Source organism: Physella acuta, unplaced genomic scaffold, assembly GCF_028476545.2.
Source record: "Physella acuta isolate Inbredline_101_S28 unplaced genomic scaffold, ASM2847654v3 ptg000883l, whole genome shotgun sequence".
Classification (NCBI taxonomy): Eukaryota; Metazoa; Mollusca; class Gastropoda; family Physidae; genus Physella; species Physella acuta.
This window is the reverse complement of record NW_026732400.1, coordinates 454,985-469,236: the sequence shown is the minus strand read 5'-3', so window position 1 is coordinate 469,236 and position 14,252 is coordinate 454,985. Positions and strand designations below refer to the sequence as shown.

The 14,252-nt window shown below is 37.7% G+C and overlaps 1 protein-coding gene across 8 annotated transcripts in view; it reads left to right on the top strand.

Annotated features, from left to right (window-relative positions):
• LOC131952643 (sodium/calcium exchanger 3) overlaps positions 1-14,252 on the top strand; it is a 158,978-nt gene that overhangs the window by 2,181 nt on the left and 142,545 nt on the right. The window lies entirely within an intron of this gene.

Here is a 14,252-nt window from a genome sequence, read left to right as displayed (position 1 = left end):
GGCTGCTGCCCACCTGAGACAGGGTAGGGGAGGTATCAGATGGGGCGGTCAATAGTTTGAAAACACCTCGAACCCCCTTTAGCTGTTGTACTATAAGCACGTGCGTAATGCAGACAATAACTCTGTTTGAAACTCGTCTCTATAGTCCCCAAACACATTCCAGCCTTTCAAGATATGGAATGACCTTGTCATGCAACGAGAGCAAATGACCAATGGCCATATTATGCTCCATTTTAAAAAATGTCGCCATGTAAATGGATACATTAATTTGTTAAGGTGTATACAAATCTATAATTCACATTCTAGTCATGAAAAAATAACTAATTTGGGTGTACAAAGAAAGATGGATTCTTATGCTGACTTAACGAAAGGTGGATAACTGCTCAAAAATCAATGTATTAATTGTTACCTCCCTTTACGATAAATAGACCTACCAAGCATAGGGACAAAATCCATTTTAGCCAGCCTAATAATCCATTAGTTTCATGTAAAGGTCGTACTCTCTTCTATAAAATATAATCACTTTTTTTTTCCGAATCTTCATAGAGCTGCGTTGATTATACAATTTCAGGTGCGAGGGAGGCCGTGAAAAGGGGGTCAACAAGTATTGAAATGGAAATGAATGGTAATTTGCTTGAAACAGTTGGTAGTTTTATCTTTACTGCAGTCGATGTTTACTTTATGCGCATTTACGGTCAACCGAATTTCAGTACTTTGTGGTGCGGAGTCCAATAAAGCCACGGAGTCAGGAGACTTTTTCAGTGACTCCACTGTCCTGCTACAGTCCAACCGATACACGAGAGGCCCGTATTAAAAATAGACTGGTCTGACTGAAAAAAACAGAAATGTTATTACTAAAAATATTCGGGGACATTAACATACAGGGATAGCAATAAACGGCTTTAGAAAAAAACTATTCCAACTCATTTTGTTGCGGGTTGCGAAAGCTTAAGACTATACGAACGCTTGATTTATGAAAGTCTAAAATAAGCGCCTGAGTGTTACTAAATTTTCAATGTAGGCCTACTTGTTTCGCCTATTTAAAAAAAAAAAAATGATTATTTTAATATTTTTTTTTCAAAATACACAAAAAAATTGAAAAAAAAAGAATAATGTAAATTTTATTCTGTAAATCCGGAACGAGGTAATTCAAATGTTATGGGATACAAATATCCTAAAACAGAACAAAAAATATCCTAAAACAGAACATTCAAATTCACTACAGCAGATGTTTTTATTGGTGAGCCTCTGTACGCACACTAGTGTGTCGGTCGAGATGAATGCTAAATTTAGGTGCATGCTAGGGTATGAAAGACTGTGCTATGACTACTATGAGCGTGTCGTAGCTACACGTCTGAGCTGGATTTGGCTGCAACCACTGTGCATTTACATAGAAAATAAATCAGGAGTGATCTCCCCTAAACGTTCTCGAATATTCTTATATAAAATAACAGGGGATGGGAACTCGGACTATAGACATGATTTTTAATCCATTTTAAATACTTAAAGTTTTAAAAATAGAACAAAATCTCGTAGACAAAAGAATTGCACACCAAGTGAACGCCAAATAAAAAAGTGCATAATAGTGCGTAATATTATTAATACTTTAAAAATTTACATTAGTTTTTTGAGAAATCGGAAGTAGCGTAAATTACCACGTCCAGTCTATGGAAATTACTCAAAATTTAACAGAAGGTAGAGAATTAGATCTTTTACTTACATGTGAAATTTCATTTATCTATCTGAAATAGTACTCAAGTTATAGGCTTTTGAAAAATTCAAAGTAGAAAAAGTACCACTTCCGGTTATCGGAAATCGCTCAAAAGTTGATACGGATCAAGTAATCGTGTTTACACACGGACACACACACAGAGGGACACACAGACATACGGACAGAATTGCAAAGCCCAGTTTTTCAGACTGGATTACGCATAAAACCTCTTAATTTTGATAAATCTGGATTGATAATTTTTGCCTGATTAAAATAAGTCCTCTATACTTCGGATGTGATGAAGGACTGAAGTGTAATACGCTGAAAATTGTTAAAATTTCAAGTGATTTTTGTGCACGATTACAATACTTTCTCTATACTTCGTAAATGCTAGAAAGGAAAAAGTGTACACCCAGGCAGCCCGCTGGCTCCCACCTCCTAGAGAAATGCCCCTAGCTGTGACTCACGTCAACCAATAGTTTTTATCCAAGGTTTTTTTTTTTTAATGTCGTATGGAAATTCGACAACAATAACGCCAATTTCTCTGATAAAATATATTCTTCACAAAGCATTAACATCGTGATTATATTGTCCCCTTCGCCGTAATGCAAGTCTTTCACTAGCTGGCACGCAAACCGTGGTAGAGATCCCCAGCTTCAACCCAATGCGTGTGGATGACTTTCTTTTTTTTTTAATACTGAAATTAGAGGATTTTTCTATCAGGCGTGGGGAGGCGTAGTGATACATGAAAGCGGTCTAGTACGTGAGCAGTCTAATACAAACCAGACACCGGCTTCTGCTCGAACATGATCAAATATAAAACCGCTGTCGTCATGTTGAGCAAATAGCTCGCGTTATCACCCCTTTCCTGTTTCCATGGTTACGTCATGTTTGCCAAAGCCCTTCACATGCCTAGGTAGCGCCCCCTGCTTCCAATTATCCGCTTGTGATGATAATTTACTAAGAGCAGCCACATGAGGGGATGTGATTGTTGTGTGACCATTAACGAGAATAAAAAAAGGGGGCAGGTAACTGCTACCTAAGCCTCTGTTGTCAGATTTCTTGGCTCGTCGCCCTAACAGATTTCTTATGTGGAGCTGTGTATGAAGGCGAATCTAGGTTAAAAAGAAAGTCATATTTTGTGCAGTAGTTACAGAGCACTTGGAAAGGGTATCTAGGTTAAAGAGTAAGCCATATTTTTTGTAGCAGTTATGTAGAGCTTGGAAAAGGAATCTAAGCTGAAAAGAAAGTCATTGCCTGTGCATGAATCGATATAAAATTTGAGTTGAGAAAGGACAGATTACTTATCATTTGAAAATACTTGAAAATCATTTTTTTACAATGTCAAAACAATAAAAAAGTGTTTTTACAAAAAAAAAAGTTCATGAGATTGTAATGCTTAAAAACTAGCATCACCCACCAAATTGCGAGACAAACTAGTAACATACAGGTATAACATGTCATGTAGGTTTGGGTTAGCAGATTTAGAACTTTTCATCTCGACAAGGGTAGGATGACTCACGCAATGCATGTCTTACCCCCATTACCCGATTGCTAATATTCCGGTAAAAAAATTATCATTTTTTTCCCGTTTCACTTAGCCGAAGACACGCGGGCGTTAGGCTTGACCTTTCTTTGATCTCGCCATCTACCTTTCTGCTAATTCATCGGCTTGTTTTTGTAACTGATTTTCATTGATTTGTGACACAGAAACAAAAGGAATAATTCAATTTCCTCCACCTCAAACCAAGCGCTGATCTTTTCGCTTATTGAGAGATTTGGTGGCTCTTTTCTGCTTTTAGCTCACCAATAGAAAGTGTTGGCCTTTATCAATAGAAACAAAAGAATCACTTTGGTACTCCATTAGTAAACAGCTCGAAGTTTTAGTCAGTTGCATGATGCTCTCTAGTCAAGGGGTATAAAACATTGTAAATCAGTTTACAAATACCGTGTAAATGGGGTAACTAAAGCTAACAAGCTCATGGGTACAAAACATTGTAAATCAGTTTACAAATACTATGTAAATGGGGTAACTAGTGGTAACAATCTCAAGGGGAATAACCGCCCACCCACTTGGACCCGGAAACTTGACTTCTGTATGAAGTAACTCTTCAGCCGTCGGCGGTAGTTGTCATCAGATGTTTAGAGCAGTGACACAGACATACGTTCGCGACTCATACAGGGCGCCTGCTCTCAACAAGTTATCGAAACTTTTTCTTTCATTTTTTTTTTGGCATGATTTCGCGTATTTTATTAACATTATTGGGCGCTGTTATAAGCACGTATAGCTTTAATGATGTTAGTTTCAAAATTAAGAGAAAACTATATATACACACGCACATGAAAGTGCGCACTGTCGCGCACGCACAAAAACACACACAAAAATGCACACACACATATGAATGAAAACTAAGTAGAATCTGAAAGAGAAAATGATTCATTGCATGATCTTAGGATGACAGTAATACATCTTCCAAATTGAGTCTATAGCACAAATTCAAAGACTTACATATGCTTTATATATATTGACGGTGGAAGCGATTTCGCGAACAGTTTCCTCTGTAAATTATCAGCAGATGTTTATGCACACAGACAAATTTACATTTGATGTTGTTCAACAGCGGGTTGGTAGTGCAAGTTTAGTGCATTATCCGGACCTATAGACCAGGGTAATGTTCAGCAGTAAAAAAAAAACAAAATATGAGACAGGGAAACTATTTTGGGGAAATCTATTTTTAGAGACGTTGTTTTTGGAAGACAATTTCCGAACTCGTCCGCAGGCAATTCCAGGCTACGAACTTAATTCGTCCCACGAGGTCTTGATCCAGGTTGTTCGTAACTCGAACCATGCAACACGCGTACATAAAACTAAAACCTGTGTTTTCTCTGGTTAGGATTAGGGAAACGATAAAGAAAAACAAAAAACAATAAGTGCAAACATATGTTAAACATAGCAGGTTCAGGTGTGGATGTGGAGAGGTGTTATGCTACTGTACAGTTGTGTTATGCTGATGTTATGTGCAGCAATGGTTGTTATGCTGATGTGCAGTAGAGTTATGCTGATTCGTAATCCTGATAACCACCCGGAACCATTGATAATTTTTTGATAATTTTGTGTTTGTTATTGACACCCCACCCTCGCCACCAAATTTTACTTGTCACGGGTTGCTTATTTTTGCTGGAAAAAAACAACAACAATCCATACCTTTTAGTTGAACCCTAATTTGCCACACAGTGGCGTAGCCAGGATTGTCTCAAGGGGGGGGGTTCCAATTTTTACCCGGGGACAAACTTTCGATTTGCACCCCCCCCTCAAACTTTCGATTTGCACCCCCCCCCCTCAAACTTTCGATTTGCACCCCACCTCATACTTTTTATATATATACCGAGGGGTCTATGGGGGGGGGGTTATGACCCCTGCCTACGCCACTGTCGCCATATAGTAAACTAACATTTTCCAAATTACATTGGATTGTTGAACCTGAACTATTTACTCTTAGTTTTCAAGACTTACATTTACACCGATTCCCTTGTAATTATATTTACGCACCTTTCATTTACGCCCCTTACATTTACACCCTTTACATTTACATCCCTTACATTTACTCACCTTACATTTACACCCCTTACATTTACATCCCTTACATTTACTCACCTTACATTTACATCCCTTACATTTACTCACCTTACACTCCCCTTACCTTTACATCCCTTACATTTACACCCCTAACATTTACTCACATTACATTTACGCCCCTTACATGTATTTAGTAGCTAAATCTTCTGTAGCGACAAGCATCCGTCGCTCATCCAAGGTAAACAAAACATCTCATCTAGACCGTCATGTTCCAAGCTTGCCACTTCTGCTCTAGATCTGGTGGGAAATCAAACGCGGGACGTATAGGTGCATGCTGGTATTGAAACTATCCTTCCGGCGGGACGTATAGGTGCATGCTGGTATTGAAACTATCCTTCCGGTAGCCATCTTGTATCGCGCTGTAACGAGTAATCAATTGAGCTCACCACAGTGATCAGTGTGTGTGTGTGTGTGGGGGGGGGGGATGAAGTTAGATACAGCTGTTGGTGGCGGTACGGATCTGAAGCAAGTATATGCCGCCCCCTCGCCTACGAAAAAGAAATAAGAAAATATATACTTTAACAACTGTCCCCCCTCCCTCGGAAATTTCAGTGTGCCCACCCGAAAGTTTCAATTGCCCCCTCGGAAAAAAATGTGTGAAAGAAACACAGTTCATAGATGTAAAACCAGGAGAGGTTGTGTATGGATTGTGGGGGAGGGGAAGGTTATTATCATTAGCTTAATACTTTAAGACCCATGTGACCAGTCAAGGAAACGGTCAATTTTTTCTGCTCTGTTGCAGTACATTCCAGGCATAGATTTGTGTGTATGTTAGTGCTTGCATAAGTGGGGGGGGGGGGGCCTTTGTGCGGGCGTGTGTCAGGTGCACAGTTGTTTACGATATGATTATAAATGTGCATTTTAAAGTTCAAATTAAACTATGCTTTATTATCGTAACAGTGCCACTAAAATAATTTAGTTGGTTATGAGATTGTTCTAATACACACATAAAAAAACCTGTTACAAGTTTATATCACAGCTACGTATATTATAACATATTACCGTCACTGTAACACGCATCACAGAGACATTGATCGTTGAGCCACTCTTCACAGTGTGTTATGTCCCTTGATCCTCAGCACATCCATGCCTTCAAGCACAACCCTCGTGGGAGGCTTCACAATGTGACGGGTTGGGGTACCATATTGTATCGAGTTAGTAACAATTGATTGTGATTAGAATGAGAGGGACCATCTTATGCGGGTGAATCAACGAACTCGTTTTTTCACGATGGCTATTAAATTACCTTGTCATTGTCCTATAAATCTATAATATAATCTGTAAATGTGACTAGGATACGTAAATATGAACGTGACCTGTAAATTTTTCCATGACCTCTAAATGTGACCAGGACCTCTAAATGTGACCAGGACCTCTAAATGTGACCAGGACCTCTAAATGTGACCAGGACCTCTAAATGTGACCAGGACCTCTAAATGTGACAATGACCTCTAAATGTGACCAGGACCTCTAAATGTGACCAGGACCTCTAAATGTGACCAGGACCTCTAAATGTGACCAAGACCTCTAAATATGACCAGGACCTCTAAATGTGACCAGGACCTCTAAATGTGACCAGGACCTCTAAATGTGACAATGACCTCTCAATGTGACCATGACCTCTAAATGTGACCAGGACCTCTAAATGTGACCAGGACCTCTAAATGTGACCAGGACCTCTAAATGTGACAATGACCTCTAAATGTGACCAGGACCTCTAAATGTGACCAGGACCTCTAAATGTGACCAGGACCTCTAAATGTGACCAGGACCTCTAAATGTGACCAGGACCTCTAAATATGACCAGGACCTCTAAATGTGACCAGGACCTCTAAATGTGACCAGGACCTCTAAATGTGACCAGGACCTCTAAATGTGACCAGGACCTCTAAATGTGACAATGACCTCTAAATGTGACCAGGACATCTAAATGTGACCAGGACCTCTAAATGTGACCAGGACCTCTAAATGTGACCAGGACCTCTAAATGTGACCAGGACCTCTAAATGTGACCAGGACCTCTAAATGTGACCAGGACCTCTAAATGTGACCAGGACCTCTAAATGTGACCATGACATCTAAATGTGACCATGACCTCTAAATGTGACCATGACCTCTAAATGTGACCATGACCCACATTTTCCCTACATAACCAATTTGTCAGACAGACTAACATTTTTCCTACAGAGATCGATTTGTCATACAGACAATGACACTGAACTATCAGTACAATACAACCTCCCACATACAAGAGTTTCTTTAACTTAGTTTGATCTTTATTTCTTCCACCCTCTAATCAAAAGAAATTGTAAACACCACACTCTGTTCTAAGCAGTGCCGGCGCCAGGCTATTTAGCGCTCTAGGCAAAACTTTTTAAAACGCCCCCTTTCACACAATATAATTACTAAAACATATGTATAAGAAAACAATTAATTAAAAGTGACATATTAATTATTAATTTATTATCAATTGCATACACGGTATAAGTAGACATCAAAATCTATTTTTACTTGCCTCCTTCGTCGCAAAAGTTTGTACTAATTCCTTCAATTCCAGTTTGCAAACGTAATCACATTTTATTGAAATTGTTGCTAAGTGCACGAGTCTACTTTGTACTTTACGACATAGCCCCCCTCACCCCCCCCCCCCTTAAAAAATGTTCAGTGCTTCCCCCCCCCTCCCCTCCCGGGAGAAAAAAAAGTCTGGAAAAAAACCCACTAAATAAAAAAAAAGTTATTATAGTCTTGTGCTCCCTGCAGTCCTCCCAAGGTGAATTCCAAAACGGAACGTACTTTTTTTTTAAGCTTGACTGTCTTTAGTTATAATTGTAAAATGTCTATATTGTCTGATTATGTAACGATTTTTTTTTGTTTATGAAAAATAAAATGTTATAAATAATATAGATTCCAGCCTAAAATTGTTATATATGAATCCTTTAGGAGAGGGTGAAAAATATGAAAAGACAATTAATACGATGTTTAATTTACGACTGTATATCTACTAACAATAAGTATTGCAATCTATAACGGCTACTGATGCATTTGCCTTTCAACTTGATAATGCTAAAAATTACTACCAAACTATATTGTTTAGATCTTAAGCTCTATATAATTTTTACAATAGCAAATAATAAGTTGTATTTATACGTAAGCTGTCAACCTAACTAAGGTGCTGGAATTTGACATGAATGTAAAGTTAAGCAACGAATTATCTCCCATTTGAAAATCCAAATACCAAAATTTTATTCAAGGGAAATAACTTTCACAAAAATAGCTAAATGGGCCAAGTGTAACTAAGACATGCTTGAAATTCACAATTAAACGCTCTAAATTTCATTACGTAATCATTATATCAATTTTTTTATATTAGCTATGAAACCTTATGAAAACAATGTATTTTACCCTTTTAAATACTTAACTGTAAGTTTTGCTTGAAAATCTAAAACCTGTAGCTTTATTAAAACATACTTCCATTCAAATTCGATGACATTTAGATAGTAACGTTAGCAGAATAAATAGAACAAATCAAAAATTTTGGATCCCGTGAATAAAGGGACGCTTTTCTAACAATCAAACACAGTCAAGCTAGACCAGGGTCGGCAACTTGCGGCTTGCGAGCCGCATGCGGCTCTTTTGATGTCAAGATGCGGCTCTTCAGCTCCATGCACAAATAATAATAATTATTTTAATTTATTTTTAAAACTCATAAAAATATTAGTCTGCAATACTCGGTAATTAAAGATTTAGATCTAACTAGAATACCCGTCATCCGTTGGATAACTGTGGGTTTCGGGGGTCATCCATCAAAAAACATCACGTCTGTCACTCAGAGGCATAGCGACCCTTTCCGGCGCCCGGGGACAAAGTTTTCGATTTGAACCCCCCCCCCCCTCAAACTTTTGATGTGCACCCCCCCCCCCCACTCAAACTTTCGATTTGAACCCCCCTCAACCTATCAATTTATTTTTCCAAACCATTTTGGCGCCCCAACATATGTCCCCCCCCCCCCTTCCCCCCTCCACCTCCCCACCCCCCGCCTCCCCTTCCCCCCCCCCGCCTCCAGTCCCCACCTCCCCTCCCCTACCGTCCCCCCCCCCCTCCTCGGTACGCTACTGCAGTGTCACTTATCGTCACAAAAAACAGACCCCACATTCAAATATATGTTTTTTATCTTTTAAAAACACCGAAAACACCGATTTCGGACTATCCCTTTATAAACTGACGTCACAGGTGACCTACTCAACTCTACTTCACCTGCCCAGTGTCCTGCCAAGTCTCAGACAACATGTTTTTATCGTTTAAAAAACAATTCCAGCCGAGCATGTATCTGACCACACTATCCTTTCATATGCTTAGGACAAAGAAACAGATGAACTCTACTTCACCTGCCCTGTATCTTGCCAAGTTCAGATAGGCAACGTTATCATTCACATCTAAAAAAAAAAATTGAAAAAAAATATTTCATTGACATATTGGTCTAGAACCCGTGCCTCCTGCATGAGAGCTGACTACGCTACCATTTTAGCTATTTACTCGTGACGTCACAAGTGAATTTTTATACTATACTATGTGTCTCCTTATGCAACTTGATTTACGCGTATAGATTCTAGATCTAGATCTAAAAATAAGTCTAGTAGTACTAACTTTCAAATTAAATTTTATCTTAAATAAGCCAAACAAAGATTTATATAAAATAATTAAGGCCTGAAATAGATTCTAGATGTAGAATTTACATTGAATCTAGTGACCTACATCTAGGCTAGATCTAGATCTAGGCTAGATTCATAAATTTCCTTCGATAGCTGATCTTTAGATCTAGAGAAATTTATCGTAAAACTAAATGAAAAAGACAGTTGAAAATTGATATAAGTGTTGGAACGTAATAAATACAGCAAACGGACGTATTGTTTAAGTTATAGCCGGCAGAAAATTAGCTTTGTAACGCGTGAAACTTTTGAATGGGCCACAAAGTCTATGATGGGGTCCGCCATTTTTATTGTACCAAAAATGTAAACACATCAAGGGACGTCACTATCCCCACAAAGTTTATTCAAAGTATTAACATTTTTAAAAAAATACGGTTAATTTAACTATGAATAAATCAATAAATTAATTAACGTCTTTAAATAAATTTGTGATTAACAGTCTGTCTGCATTAAAAAATTATTCTCTACCTACATACTATTTTACAGCTCTCCAGATAGAGCCGAACATATCAGGATACTTGATCAGGCAAACAAACAAACAAACAAAAAAATAAATATTCAAACATGTAAACAAACTTGACTTTTAGTAGTATACTAGAATACCCGTCATCCGTTGGATAACTGTGGGTTTCGGGGGTCATCCATCAAAAAACATCACGTCTGTCACTCAGAGGCATAGCGACCCTTCCCGGCGCCCGGGGACAAAGTTTTCGATTTGAACCCCCCCCCTCAAACTTTTGATGTGCAATTCCCCCCCCCCCCCCCACTCAAACTTTCGATTTGAACCCCCCTCAACCTATCAATTTATTTTTCCAAACCATTTTGGCGCCCCAACATATGTCCCCCCCCCTTCCCCCTCCACCTCCCCACCCCCGCCTCCCCTTCCCCCCCCCCCCCGCCTCCCCTCCCCACCCCCCGCCTCCCCTCCCCTACCGTCCCCCCCCCCCTCCTCGGTACGCTACTGCAGTGTCACTTATCGTCACAAAAAACAGACCCCACATTCAAATATATGTTTTTTATCTTTTAAAAACACCGAAAACACCGATTTCGGACTATCCCTTCATAAACTGACGTCACAGGTGACCTACTCAACTCTACTTCACCTGCCCAGTGTCCTGCCAAGTCTCAGACAACATGTTTTTATCGTTTAAAAAACAATTCCAACCGAGCATGTATCTGACCACACTATCCTTTCATATGCTTAGGACAAAGAAACAGATGAACTCTACTTCACCTGCCCTGTATCTTGCCAAGTTCAGATAGGCAACGTTATCATTCACATCTAAAAAAAAAATTGAAAAAAAAAATTTCATTGACATATTGGTCTAGAACCCGTGCCCCCTGCATGAGAGCTGACTACGCTACCATTTTAGCTATTTACTCGTGACGTCACAAGTGAATTTTTATACTATACTATGTGTCTCCTTATGCAACTTGATTTACGCGTATAGATTCTAGATCTAGATCTAAAAATAAGTCTAGTAGTACTAACTTTCAAATTAAATTTTATCTTAAATAAGCCAAACAAAGATTTATATAAAATAATTAAGGCCTGAAATAGATTCTAGATGTAGAATTTACATTGAATCTAGTGACCTACATCTAGGCTAGATCTAGATCTAGATCTAGGCTAGATTCATAAATAAAATAAATTTCCTTCGATAGCTGATCTTTAGATCTAGAGAAATTTATCGTAAAACTAAATGAAAAAGACAGTTGAAAATTGATATAAGTGTTGGAACGTAATAAATACAGCAAAAGGACGTATTGTTTAAGTTATAGCCGGCAGAAAATTAGCTTTGTAACGCGTTAAACTTTTGAATGGGCCACAAAGTCTATGATGGGGTCCGCCATTTTTATTGTACCAAAAATGTAAACACATCAAGGGACGTCACTATCCCCACAAAGTTTATTCAAAGTATTAACATTTTTAAAAAAATACGGTTAATTTAACTATGAATAAATCAATAAATTAATTAACGTCTTTAAATAAATTTGTGATCAACAGTTTGTCTGCATTAAAAAATTATTCTCTACCTGCATACTATTTTACAGCTTTCCAGATAGAGTGGAACATATCACAATAGTCAATCAGGCAAACAAACAAATAAATATTCAAACATGTAAACAAACTTGACTTTTAGTAGTATACTAGACTACCCGTCATCCGTTGGATAACTGTGGGTTTCGGGGGTCATCCATAAAAAACATCACGTCTGTCACTCAGAGGCGTAGCGACCCTTCCCGGTGCCCGGGGACAAACTTTTCGATTTGAAACCCCCCCCCCCGGCAAGATTTCGATATGCACCCCCCTCAACCTTTCAATTTATTTTTCCAACCCATTTTGGCGCCCACTAAGGTCGGCGCCCGGGGACATATGCACCCCCGCCCCACCCCCCTCGCTACGCTACTGCAGTGTCACTTATCGTCACAAAAAAGAGACCCCACATTCAAACATATGTTTTTTATCTTTTAAAAACACCAAAAACAACGATATCGGACTATCCCTTCATATACTGACGTCACAGGTGACTTACTCAACCCTATTTCACCTGCCCAGTGTCCCGCCAAGTCTCAGACAACATGTTTTTATCGTTTAAGAAAACGATTCCAGACGAGCATGTCTCTGGCCACACTATCCCTTCATATGCTAAGGACAAACAAACAGGTGAACTCTACTTCACCTTCCTTGTGCCCCGCGAGGTCCTGATAGTCAACCATATCATTCACATGTAGGCCTTAGGAAAAAAAATTGAAAACATTGTTGTACAAAGAAAATAAACCTTTTTACTATTACTAAAGTCATTGTTTTAAACTTTTATAATAATGTGGTTAATATACCCATGAATATATTAATAAATTAATTAACGACTTTAAATTAGTTAGTAATTAACAGTGTGTTCAAGAAAGAACAATATTTACCACCCACAATCCTATTTTACAGCTCTACACATTACGCAGATTCTCCCCAATAACAAATAAAATAAACAAACAAACAAAAAAATGAGTTATCAAACGTCACTATTCAGTCAAAATTAAGCCATTGTTCTAAAACTTTAAAAAAAATGTGGTTTATCTACCTATGAATAAATTAATAAATTAATTAACGTCTTTAAATAAATGTGTGATTAACAGTCTGTCTGCAATCAAAAACTGTTCTCTACCTACATACTATTTTACAGACCCCCATATTAAGCAGTTTCCTTACAATACGAAATCAGACAAACAAATAAATATTCAAACATGTAAACAAAGTTGAGTTTTAGTAGTATTAGATAGATAGATAACAATGTAAAGTTTCTAATTTCGAGCAGAGCTTGCTAAACTACTTTAATATGTTTTGTGCGAAACATGTTTATGTTATTATATGAATAAATATTATTTCATATTTTAAGCTATTTATTTTAAATATATATATATATATATATATATATATATATATATATATATATATATATATATATATATATATATATATATATATATATATATATATATATATATATATATATATAGCATACTATAGAAATAAAAATGTTTGTGGCTCTTTAAAAACTGTGAAATGTGGTAAATTGTAACTTTTGGCTCTTCCGTCCCAAAAGGTTGCCGACCCCTGTGCTAGACTGCTAGACATTGCTAGAATTGGTGATTAACTATAAAAAGAAATTTTATAAATTTGAAAAATCAAAGTTAACGGTTAGTTATAAATTCCATCCTATTTAATATTATATATTAATACTTTAAGAGTGGTAATATTGATTCTTAAAAAGCTAAAGATTTTTCAACTAGAAAACGCCTTTGTTTGTAGTGTATTCCGTGATGAATTGAAATTATCTAACTTACGATAAACTCGACTACTCGATATACTCTTCTACATTCACAACACATATCAAACTTCGATACCTAAACAAAACTAGACTCGATGCTCCAGAACTACGACACCATCTCCCTTAACTTCACCAAGCTCTACAAACGGTACTCCCAATCAACAACGATTTCACTGGACCTACCACTACATTTTAACAGTCAATATAATTCGATACCTTAATACCACAAGAATCAATACTCTCAAACTCTAGAACTACGATACTTCATCACCTGCATTATCATTTCTCTATTGCCAATCAGATTCCACTAGACCTTCAACTACAAAACAGCCTAATAAAAATTATGACACTTTAACACTTCGATACTTTAT